This window comes from Pristiophorus japonicus, unplaced genomic scaffold (genome assembly GCF_044704955.1).
Source record: "Pristiophorus japonicus isolate sPriJap1 unplaced genomic scaffold, sPriJap1.hap1 HAP1_SCAFFOLD_79, whole genome shotgun sequence".
In the NCBI taxonomy this organism is placed as follows: domain Eukaryota; kingdom Metazoa; phylum Chordata; class Chondrichthyes; family Pristiophoridae; genus Pristiophorus; species Pristiophorus japonicus.
Window position 1 is genome coordinate 820,897 of NW_027254707.1, and position 13,010 is coordinate 833,906.

At 44.4% G+C, this 13,010-nt stretch overlaps 2 non-coding genes across 2 annotated transcripts; both read left to right on the forward strand.

The window, feature by feature from the left end:
* Positions 1 to 4,639: 4,639 nt before the first annotated feature.
* On the forward strand, positions 4,640 to 4,721 carry trnas-gcu (transfer RNA serine (anticodon GCU)). The gene has a single exon. It is a non-coding gene; the product is annotated as a tRNA-Ser (tRNA).
* Positions 4,722 to 12,542: 7,821 nt separating this feature from the next.
* trnar-ucg (transfer RNA arginine (anticodon UCG)) lies at positions 12,543 to 12,631 on the forward strand. Its single transcript is given in 2 exon segments — positions 12,543 to 12,579; positions 12,596 to 12,631. It is a non-coding gene; the product is annotated as a tRNA-Arg (tRNA).
* The last annotated feature ends 379 nt before the right edge of the window (positions 12,632 to 13,010 follow it).

Consider the following 13,010-nt stretch of genomic DNA (forward strand, 5'->3'; position numbering starts at 1 on the left):
TGTTGTCTGTCCCGGATTTCCAATTTCAAATTTCAAAAACTGCCTTTGGAGGGTGCAGGAATTTTAGATTGTTTGTGTGTTTGTGTAAGCCAGAGTGTGTGCAAACGTGCTGTGCGATCTTACTGTCAGGTGAGAAAAATGCATTACATGCAATTTGAAACCGTACTGATTTGTTTGATCACTCCTTCGTGGACTCTCTGATGGTAGAAGAATCAGCTGTGGGATTTTGCTATTCCACATCTGCAAGAAGGGAAAATGCACAAGGAGGAAATATAGCGATTCTAGCGAGGGCTGTGTGACATGATGACATTCTCCATCCTCATTTTCTAATTCAAATTCAAATCAAATCAAACCAACACAAGACAAGACATGACTGACTGACTGACTTTGTATATACATGTATACATATTTGTATATTTATATATAATCCCAAATTTTTAACTTCCAATATAAATATGCGTTTTCTGTTCTACCTGCACTGGGCTCTATTACATTTGACCTCTTTCACAGCACAAGCAGCTGCTGTCAGATCCAGCAGAAAGACATTCGCGACTTCAAAAGATCGCCTTTGTAGCCCACATTTTCCCTCGTGGCTTGTCTTCCACCATGGGCTTACTGCGTTTGGGTATTTATTGACTGCACCCTTTTCCAATGAAATTCTTCCAGTCACACAGCCTTCGTTCAATCAAAAAATATATAGAATATGAATCAATTATTTATTTATTTAAAACAACTCAAATTCAATTTTTTTAAAATACAATTTAAATGCATTTATTTTCTTAAAATGTTAAATATTTATATATTTCAGACTGGGCTGGTTTTACGTCCCTCATTCCACCTGCCTGTCTATCACCTGTGGCTTCAATAACAGTCTCTGCCCCGCGTGGTCCTGAGCCCCACTGCACAATTACCTTCAGGGATGATCGAAATCTCACTTTATTCTTTTAAAAGGGAACTGCTGTCAGTCAAGGCTCATTCTGCATCTGGGTAAAGGGGATGTCCTTGCAGTCCCGGATCATTCTGTGTCTGTTTAAACGGGCTGGTTGTCAGTTCCGGTTCATAATCTTTCCCTTTAAAATGGATTGTCTCATAAACCCGGGTCATCCTGTATTGTTTGAGAAGGAGTATGATTTCAGCTGCAATGACCGAATTGTTAAACGGTTGTGTTCCAATTTACATTGGGGTTGCCTGCGCCGGTGCGCACCCAGATCGCAGTGCATCTGTTCATTCACTCGAAATATGCTCATCTTTTCCGAAATCCACTCCTTGATATTGCAGTTGCCCCGAATTTGCGCCCAATATAAACAACAACACAATGGCTAATGATGGCGGAGGTCGCGTGGCCTAATGGATAATGCGTCTGACTTCAATCATACCCGCGAAGTTATCAGATAATTCCAGGCTCGAGTCCTGCCGCAGACGACTTCGCTCAATGCGTGAAATGTTATATCCTTTGTTGCGATTCTGCCGAGAAAGCAACCATCTCTTCCAGTCACTCACCTGAAGAAAAGGAAGGCTGTTTGCTGATGGAATCTAATGGAACGTTTTCATCATTGTCGATCTGCATGCACGGACAGAGCAAGCTGTGAAGTGGACTTTCTTGCACGTTATTTCTATTTGGAAACAAAAAGCAGGAGATTGAATGCCTGACGATGGGCCACCGAAGAGACGAAGTGGCCGAGAAGTTAATGCGATGGACGACTAATCCATTGTGCGCTCCACGCATGGGTTCGAATCACATCTTTATTGTCGTTGTCTTCCAGCTTTGACCTCCTTGGTCATTCACATTTAACCTCATCGCCAATTTCACCTTTTACTTAAAAGGATGTTGTACTTTGCTCATGTCATGTCTCAAATTAATAATATATGCGTCAAAAGGATAACGTTTGCAGGACTATGGCGAGGCGGACTAATTCGATAGGTCTCTGAGGGACAGCACAAGCACGATGGGACTAATATTTTTTCTCACCACCATCAGAATCTGAGAGCTGCGCTTTTCACTGTCGGCGGCTCGTTGCTCCACGGGTATTATTCTCGCCGAGGAATGATCAAATTTGAAATGCGAGAGGTCACGGGCCAAATCCCGTACGAGCCCCGTCATTTTTTAGTCAAAGATCCGCTTCTCACAGCCGCTCGACATGTGAGAAAACAGACATGTTTCACGTTAAAACGTGTGATTTTGCGCCGGTGTCCCCACAGCCTCCAAATCCCAGACCAAAGTGAAACCCGCCAAACTGAGTCAAGTTAAAGTATCTCAGAGGTACTCGGCTCTGTGACTCGTTGGATAACCTAAAGCCTTGTTTGGTTCCGGCCATTACTTGATCAGTATATCTTCCTGTCTGTACGCATAACTTCACCTCAATTGGGAAAAGCATACATTCAGCGTCAATCTCCACCTCTGCCCTGAATATCAGTGCGTCCTGTTTCTCTCGAGCTGAAAAGATAAGAGAAGCTGGCTTTTGAATTAGTCCCTTGGCTGCCGAATTCAAAGCGGACAGGAAATCAATACGGGCTGGCAAAGCTGCCTGGTCTGATTAAAAGGCGGTGACACCCTATATTGTAGGCATGTTCTCGTCTTCTGGCCTCAACATTAGGTTCAACGTATCGGATGATAAGCACCGCTCCCATTGTCTGGTAATGGTTCTGCTATTCCCACTAACACCTCCTCTGGACCATCCTTTGTTACGTTATTGCCCGATTACCACCCACTTTGCCTTTATCCATTGTGCCATGTATTATTTAATCACTCCTGCGTTCCGCTGTATCACAGACGTTCCCATTTGACCTTTCTCGCTGCGTATTTTACCAGGTGCTATTTTTGTTGAAAACATCTGTAATCTTTAACTTTTTCCTAAAATATCGAAATGATTATCCGACAGAAGGTGAAACTGGATTCTTCCTCCACAGAATCTGTACGACCTGTTTAAGATATTTATCTGCTTTTATTCATTCTATTTCCGTGTCCCTTTTAAGGGGATGTGCTGTCTGTCCGAGATCATTCTCTGTCTGTTTAAAATGGTGTGCTATCAGACCCGCATAATTCTGTGTCTGTTTGAAAGTGATGTGCTGTTTGTACCGGATTTCCAATTTCAAATTTTAAAAACTGCCTTTGGAGGGTGCAGGAATTTTAGTTTGTTTGTGTGTTTGTGTAAGTCAGAGTTTGTGCAAACCTGCTGTGCGATCTTACTGTCATGTGAGAAAAATGCATTTCATGCAACTTGAAACCGTACTGATTTGATTGAACACTCTTCGTGGACTCTCTGACAGTAGAAGAATCTGCTGTGGGATTTTGCTATTCCACATCTGAAAGAAGGGAAAATACACAAGTTAGAAATATAGCTATTTTAGCCATGGCTGTGTGACATGATGACATCATCCATCCTCATTTTCTAATTCAAATTCAAATCAAATCAAACCAACACAAGACAAGACATGACTGACTGATGGACTTTGTTTATACATGTATATATATGTGTATATTTATATATAATCTCAAATTTTTAACATCCAAAATAAATATGCGTTTTCTGTTCTGCCTGCACCGAGCTCTATTACATTTGACCTCTTTCACAGCTCGAGCAACTGCAGTCAGATCCAGCAGAAAGTCACACACGACTTTAAAAAATCGCCTTTGTAGCCCACACCTTCCCTCGTGGCTTGTCTTCCACCATGGGCTTACTGTGTTTGGGTATTTATTGACTGCATTCAATGAAATTCTTCTAGTCACAAAGTCTTCGTTCAATCAAAAAATACATAGATTATGAATCAATTATTTATTTATTTAAAACAAATCAAATTCAATTTTTTAAAAACAACATTTAAACGTATTTGTTTTCTTAAAATGTTAAAAATATATATATTTCAGTCTGGGCAGGTTTTAGGTCGCTCCCTGCTTCCTGCCTGTCTATCACCTGTGGCTTCAATAACCGTCTGAGCCCCGCGTGGTCCTGAGCCCCACTGCACAATTGCCTTCAGGGAAGATAGAAATCTCACTTAATTCTTTTAAAAGGCAACTGCCGTCAGTCAAGGGTCATTCTGCATCTGGGTAAAAGGGATGTCCCTTGTAGTCGCGGATCATTCTGTGTCTGTTTAAACGGGCCGGTTGTCAGTTCCGATTCATAATATTTCCCTTTACAACAGATTTTCTCCTCGGGGTTGCCTGCGCCGGTGCGCACCCAGATCGCAGTGCGCCTGTTCATTCATTCGAAATATGCTCATCTTTTCCGAAATCCACTCCTTGATATTGCAGTTGCCCCTAATTTGCTCCCAATATACACAACAGCACAACGTACGCTAATATCAGAGGCCGCGTGTCCTAATGGGTAAGGCGTCTGACTTCGATCACAAACCACAAAATTATCAGAATAGTGCAGGTTCGAGTCTTGCTGCTGTCGTATTCGCTCACTGCTTGAAATGTTATATTCTTTGTTGCGATTCTACTGAGAAACCAACCATCTCTTCCAGTCACTCACCTGAAGTGAAGGAAGGCTGTTTGCTGATGGAATCTAATGCAACGTTTTCATCATTGTCGATCTACATGCACAGGCAGAGCAAGCTGTGAAGTGGACTTTCTTGCACATTATTATTGTGTGGATACAAAAAGCAGGAGATTGAATCGCTGAAGATGAGCTATGGAGTGGATGAGGTGGCCGAGAGGTTAAGGCGATGGCCTGCTTATTCATTGAGCTCAGCACGCATGGGTTCGAATCCCATCCTCGTCGTCGTTTTCCTACAGCTTTGACCTGCCTGGTCGTTTTGTCATTCACATTTAACCTCATCGGCAAATTGTCCTTTTTCTTACAAGGATGTTGTACTTTGCTCATGTCATGTCTCAAATTAATAATATATTCGTCAAAAGGATGACAGTTGCAGGACTGTGGCGAGGGGGACTAATTAGATAGGTCTCTGAGGGACAGCACAAGCACCATGGGCCTAATATCTTTTCTCACTACCGGCAGAATCTGAGAGCTGCGCTTTTCACTGTCGGCGGCTCGTTGTTCTCGGGCTATGATTCTCGCTTACGAATGATCACATTTGAAACGCGAGAGGTCCCGGGCCAAATCCCGGACGAGCCCCGCCATTTTTTACTCAAAGTTCCGCTTCTCGCAGCAGCTCGACATGTGAGAAAACAGACATATTTCATATTAAAACGTGTGATTTTACGCCGATGTTCCCACAGCATCCAAATCCCAGAATAACGATTTAATCCCCTGCCCACTGAATACTGCGGACAGACATGGTCACCTTGGTAAAGGAATGGTCATTCTGACATCATTTTCTAAACAATAGCACACAAGACAATGGGCCATCAATAAATGGTAAATGAATTAAACACTCTGCAATTACATTGTAAATGATCGGTAATAAAATCCTGGATAATAACTGGTGCAGATAATAGCTTATCTCTAGCAAAGATTAAGAATAATGTGTTTTGCTTACACACACACTCACATAGCAATGACTCAGTGTTCATTCTTTTCAGTTGTTCTTCTTAACCTGATGCAATTGTATTTCTTAGGTCTTTAGGAACCTGCGGGAACCCATCCCGCGGTGTTTGCTGTGTCAGTATCTCAAGAGATAGCGCGCCGTTGCTGCTCCCATTGCCCTGGGGAATGGGGTAGCTATTTAAAGGGACAGGGACTCTCTTTTCTCTGCCTATTTATATCTAAAGGTACAGTCCAGTTTATCTCAGAGTGTCGGCGGACTTCACGAACCGAGCTCCCATTAACATTCGCTCCCGTCTGTATTGTGCTGTGATTGTGAAGCTGTCTATTCCAGTGACTTGAGCCTTTCTAAAATGGCACATTGTTTTTATAATTCATTTGACTTGCTTGTTTAATTTGGAAAAAATTCAGAATTGTGCAATGTGACGAAGGTTTTGTTTAAAGTAGAAGTAAAATTTGTTTCAATATATTATTTCCAACCCTCCCTCAACCCCCCAAATTTTGGAACACTCTGCAATACTGACTGGGATGTTCCCAAGTTCGATCCTTGATCTGGGCTGTTAGTTGATCTCAGCCAAGGCAGCAGTTCAGGGGTTATAATTGTCCTCAGTACCACTGCGCTAAATATGAGTAAAAATTAGCCACTGACCTTGCTCTTGATACTGATCCAGTGACATCAATTGGGAGGTCTGTGGATGTCATTTGGGTGTAGGATTGGATTCGGCTCTGATGCCTACCACAGTGGAAATCCTGCTGACACTAACTGAGTCGACTGATGGTGAAGCACCAGAGGTTAACACATTTCTGTGGAATTGCACCCAGCCAGATTCAGCACTTCCTGGAGAAAGTAATTCGCAGTTGATTTTGGACAATAAGGATGGAGGGAGAGTGACTAGAATAAGGCTTTTACAGCTTCGGAGGGACAGGAGGGGGACAGAATGTCCGATAGAAACTAGACTTGTCTGTTCTGAATTTCTATCCTGCACTTAAAGTAACAACTTTTGTAATCTACATTTGCAGGATATTAGAAGGGGAGAATTTGCAGCTTGGTAACTCAAACATAACATCACATCACATCAAGATTTGAGAGATTCTCTGGATTCATCAGGATCACGTTATCATCAGCCTTTGGAAAAACACCAATCACAGCGGTGACAAACAGTACACATGTTCTGTGTGTGGATAGAACTTCAACCATTCATCAACCTGTGAGACTCGTGTGCCCAGCTGACTAAACACTGTAAATGTGGGGACTGTGGGAATGGATGCAGATGTGCGTTCAGTGGAAACACGTCAGGGAGAGGCCATTTACCAGCTGAGTGTGGAAAGAGATTCAGTCTCTCATCTCACCAACTGACAATTGAGGACTTCGATAACAGACTTTCTCCTGTGAATATCGAGCTGTGCTATTGGGCCGCGATGTTTTTACTTGTCCATCTAGTTGACTGTAAACCTTTGCCAATTAGTTGAACTGATCGGTTTAATTGTAGATATTTTAAAAAAATACATTTACTGAGTGGATTCAAATTTAAATTGAAACCAGCTTTCCAGGGGTGATACTCTATTCACACATTGAAGGTGAGAGAGATGCTGTGGACACACGAAAATTCCAGTATCTGTAAGTGATTAACAGACTGGATTTTGTGTTTAATGATCCTGGGCGTGTTAGCTACCCCTACCCTGGACATCAAGACACTCTGGACGGTATGGGGAACTGTGACTTGTCCTGAGAGAAACCAAAGGTCTGAGAACTGATACAATCTAGAGTTAGAAAGGAGTAAAGGCGCAAAATGAAGCTTTCGATAACAAGACATCAATTTGTCAACTCTTATCATGGAGACATCAAGTATCGACACACTGTGTTATTTGAAATATCAAAATATTGAACTCCAGCCCAGTTTTATGGGTGATTAACATTAGCAGAAACAATTCCCAACTCACAGAATGAACACGAGTCAGTCAGGATGTGATTAACAGCAGTACTAACAGTAGAACCCAACCCCTGCAGTAACTTGCGAACTCGCAATTCAAATGACTGAGTAAATCCCTCCCACACTTCCCCAGTGTGAACTCGCTGGAGTTTCAGCAGATCAGATGACTGAGTGAAACCTTGGCCACACACAGAGCAGGTGAATGGTCTCTCCCCAGTGTGACTGCGATGATGGATTTCTAGATCAGACGGGGAACTGAATCCCTTCCCACAGTCTCCAAATTTCCATGATTTCTCCATGGAGCAGGTGTCCTTGTGTCTCTCCAGGTTGGACGATCAGTTGAAGTTTGGTCCACACACAGAACATGTGTAGTTTCTCCCCGCTGTGAATGGTGTGATGTTTTTCAGGCTGTGTAACTGGTTGAAGCTCTTTCCACAGTCAGTACACTGGAACAGTCTCACTCGGATAGGGTATGTGTGTTTCGGTGCTTTTCCAGTCACACTGATGTTTGAAATATTTTCCCACAGACAGAACAGAAAAATGTTTCTCCTTCCACATTCAAAGGCCGATGGTATTCATCATTTCCAGCTAACATGGTTGGATACAGTGCGCAGAGTGAGAATAAAATCAATGAGCTGCTGATTTTCTCTGCTGGTCACTGGGCCTTTTGTGCTGGCCCAATAGGGTGAACCCGGGCTGGCCCAAAAGGGTTAACCCGGGCTAGCCCAATAGGGTGAACCAGGGCTGGCCCAATAGGGTGAGCCCAGTCTGGCCCAATAGTGTGAGCCCGAGCTGACCCAATGGGGTGAGACTGTGCTGGCCCAATAGGGTGAGCCTGGGCTGTTCCAATAGGGTTAGCTTGAGCTGGGCTGGCCCAATAGGGTGAGGCGTGCTGGCCCAGGGTCACCAGACAACTATCAGAACAACAAGGCTCCCTTTCAGGGGCCACTGAGCTGGACATAAACATGTGACCAATGAAACTGACAGATATCCTGATGCCCCGCCCACCCTTTGTCCCTGCACAAAGGACCGTGCATGCGCCGTGAGATCACCCTGACCAATATGGCGGCCGCTGAGCACGCGCCCTCCACCGGGGGAAACAGTTACTGCCAAGAAAGGCGCTAAGAAAACGGTCACTAACACACCACCGAAGAGCGGCAAGAAGCGCAGAAAGTCGAGGAAGGAGAGTTACTCCATTTACATCTACAAAGTGATGAAGCAGGTTCACCCCGACACCGGCATCTGCTCCAAGACCATGGACATCATGAACTCGGTTGTGAATGATATTTTGGAGCACAGCACTGGTGAGGCTTCCCGCCTGGTCCATTACAACAAGCGCCGCACCATCAGCTCCCGGAGATCCAGACCACCGTGCACCTGCTGCTGCCCGGGGAGCTGGCCAAGCACGCCGTGTCGGAAGGGACAAAGGTGGTGACCAAGTACACCAGCTCCAAGTAAAACTGCACGCTGTCCTGAGAGATCAAACCCAAACACAACGGCTCTTTTAAGAGCCACCCACAACCTCTCTGAAACAGCTGCACAAACCCATCTCCCTTTAAACTTAAATCACTAATTATTTCCTGAACAATTGTGTGAGAACCTTTGGAGTTCCAGCTGTAGATTTAGTTTTGAATTCTCTGATAAGCAGCTTCACTCTCAGACCTGTTCATTTACACCGCCTGCCGAATTAAAAGCAGGTTTAGGGGCTGAGACTCAGATTTCAGTCACACATTCTCTCTCACAAGTACTTATCAAGTTTATTTATCAATTCCTGTTGCGTCAGTCCGTTTATTAACCCGACACTCCCCGCAGTGTAACAATGCAGAATGGGAGTTCTTACAGAGACCAGAACCGGGGCAGTTTGATCACTCTGTCTAATATGTCCTTACTACAGATTATAAATGCACACGAGGCCCATACTTGAGAGAAGGTCTCTGTGACCAGTAACATTTATTAGCCAGCACTGAAGTGATGAAGGTGGGTGGAACTTCCTCTTTTATACCTGAAAGTCCAGGTTAGGAGTGTCTCCCACAAGTTCACCCCCTTGTGATCAATGTTCTTACGGTGTACAACTTAGGTCAGTTTTACATGGGTTACAATGACAGCTGAATACATGACATCACCTCTCCCCAAAGTCTTATTGCGATCACAGGTTAAGTCTCTGGTGGTATCCGCTCCCTTGTAGAGCGCCTGAGTTGGTGCTCCAGTTGTTGGCGTTGGCCTGAGTGCCTGCTGTTTGCGGTGTCTCAGGCCTGTCCGGACTGCCCACAGTGACTGGGCTCTCCTCCGCTAGGTTCCGGTGTTCAGTCACCTGTGGAGGAGTGAACTCTACATCGTGTTCTTCCTCTGCTTCTTCCATGGGGTTGCTAAACCTCCTTTTTGTTTGATCCACGTGTTTGCGGCAGATTTATCCATTGGTAAGTTTAACTATCAGAATCCTATTCCCCACTTTGGCAATCACAGTGCCTGTGAGCAATTTGGGCCCTGCAGCGTAGTTGAGGACAAAGACCGGGTCATTGACATCAATACATCGCGCCCTCACATTCCCGTCATGGTAGTTACATTGTGACTGGCGCCTGCTCTCAACAATTTCTTTCGTGGTGGCGTCTATATGGGATAACCTGGTTTTGAGCGTCCTTTTCATTAGCAGCTCTGCTGGTGGAACCCCTGTGAGCGAGTGTGGTCTGTGTCTATTGGCCAACAGGAGGTATGATAAGTGGCTTTGTAGGGAACCCCTTGGATTCTGAGCATCCCCTGTTTGATTATCTGCACTGCTCGTTCCGCTTGGACATTTGAGGCCGGCTTGAACGGTGCCGTTCTGACATCATTGATACCATTTGCTGCCATGAAGTCCTGGAATTCAATGCTAGTAAAGCACGGGCCATTGTCGCTAAACAAGACGTCTGTTAGACCGTGGGCGGCGAACATTGCAGGTAGACTTTCTGCAGTGGCTTGATGTGCTTGAATTGAGAATGCCACACTCGATCCATTTGGAGTAGACGTCTACTACAACCAAAAACATTTTTCTCATGAAACGACCTGCGTAGTCCACATGGATGCGTGACCAAGGTTTGGCGGTCCAGGACCAGGGGCTAAGGGGGGGGCTTCCCTGGGCGCATTGCCCAGCTGGGCACACGTGTTGCATCTGTGAGCACAAAGTTCCAGGTCTGCATCTGTCCCTGGCCACCAAACGTGTGACCTGGCAATTGCCGTCATCATGACAATGCCCAGGTGCTCATTGTGGAGTTCTCGGATGAACATCTCTCTGCCTATCTGGGGCATGACTACACGGTTTCCCCATAATAGGCAATCGGCGGGAATAGAGAGTTCATCCTTGCGCCTGTGAAATGGTTTGAATTCCTCAGGGAATGCCGCATACGTGGCTGCCCAGTCCCCATTCAGTACACAGGACTGCTAATCCATTGTACTCTGAACGCATGGGTTCGAATCCCATCGTCATCGTCGTTGTTGTGATACAGCTTTGACTTACCTGGTCGTGTTGTCAAACACATTAACCTCATCGTCAAATTTCCCTTTCACTGACAAGGATGCTTACTTTGTTCATGTCATGTCTCAAATTAATAATATATTCGTCAAAAGGATAACATTTGCAGGACTATGGCGAGGGGGATTTATTAGATTGGTCTCTGAGGGACAGCACAAGCACGATGGGCCGAATATCTTTTCTCACTACCGTCATAATCTGAGAGCTGCACTTTTCACTGTCGGGGGCTCATTGGTCTCGGGCTTTGATTTTCGCTTAGAGATGATCACATTTGAAATGCGAGAGGTCTCGGGCCAAATCCCGGACGAGCCCCGCCACTTTTTACTCAAAGTTCCATTTCTCACAGCCGCTCCACATGTGAGAAAACAGACATATTTCACATTAAAACGTGTGATTTTGCGCCGATGTTCCCACAGCGTCCAAATCCCAGAGCAAAGTGAAAGTCACCCAACTGAGTAAAGTTAAAGTATCTCAGAGGTACTCGGCTCTGTGACTCGCTGGATAACCTAAACCCTTGTTTGGTTCCGGCCAACACTTGATCAGTCTATCTTCCTGTCTGTACGCATAAGCTCACCTCAATCGGGATAAGCATACATTCAGCGTCAATCTCCACCTCTGCCCTGAATATGAGTGCGTCCTGTTTCTCTAGAGCTGAAAAGATGTGAGAAGCTGCCTTTTGACTTTGTTTATTCATGTATCTCTATATACAATCCCATATATGCATATTTATATACAATCCCAACATTTTAACTTCCAAAATGAATATGCTTTTTCTGTTCTGCCTGCACCGGGCTCTATTAAATTTGACCTTTTTCACAGCACAAGGAGCTACTGTCAGATCCAGCAGAAAGACACACGCGACTTTAAAAGATCGCTTTTGTAGCCCACATTTTCCCTCGTGGCTTGTCTTCCACCATGGGCTCACTGTGTTTAAGTATTTATTGAATGCACCCCTCATTTCCAATGGAATTGTTCCAGTCACACAGCCTTCGTTCAATCAAAAAATATATAGATTATGAATCAATTATTTATTTATTTAAAACAAATCAAATTCAATTTTTTTTCTAATAAAATTTAAATATATTTATTTTCTTAAAAGTTAAATATATATATATATATTTGTAAATTAGCTTTTTGTCTGGGCTCGTTTTATGCCCCTCCTTCCTTCCTGCCTGTCTATCACCTGTGGCTTCAATAACCGTCTCTGCCCCGCGTGGTCCTGAGCCCCACCGCACAATTGCCTTCAGTGATTACAGCAATTTCACTTTATTCTTTTAAAAAGGGAACTGCTGTCAGTCAAGGGTCGTTCTGTATCTGGGTAAAAGGGATGTCCTTGCAGTCCCGCATCATTCTGTGTCTGTTTAAACGGGCTGGTTGTCAGTTCCGATTCATAATCTTTCCCTTTAAAACGGGTTTTCTCATAAACCCGGGTCATCCTGTATAGTTTGAGAAGGAGTATGATTTCAGCTGCAATGACTGAATTGTTAAACTGTTATGTTCCAAGTTACATTGGGGTTGCCTGCGCCGGTGCGCACACAGATCGCAGTGCATCTGTTCATTTTCTCGAAATATGCTCATCTTTTCCTTAACCCCTCCTTGATATAGCAGTTACCCGAATTTTCTCCCAATATACACAACAACACAATCTATACTGATGGCAGAGGCCGCGTCGCTTAATGGATAAGGCGTCTGACTTCGATTATAACCAAGAAGTTATCAGAAGATTGCAGGTTCGAGTCCTGCCGCGGTCAACTTAGCTCGCTGTGTGAAATGTTATATTCTTTGTTGTGATTCTGCTGAGAAACCAACCATCTCTTCCAGTCACTCACCTGAAGTGAAGGAAGGCTGTTTGCTTAAAGAATCTCATGGCACGTTTTCATCATTGTCGATCTGCATGCACGGGCAGAGCAAGCTGTGAAGTGGACTTTTTTGCGCATTATTTCTGTTTGGATACACAAAGCAGGAGATTGAATGGCTGACGATGCGCTACAGAAGAGACGAGGTGGCCGAGAAGTTAAAGCGATGGACTGCTATTCTACTGTGCTCTGCACGCATGGGTTCGAATCTCATCCTCGTCGTCGTTGTGTTATAGCTTTGATCCCCCTGGTTGTTTTTTCATTCACATTTAAC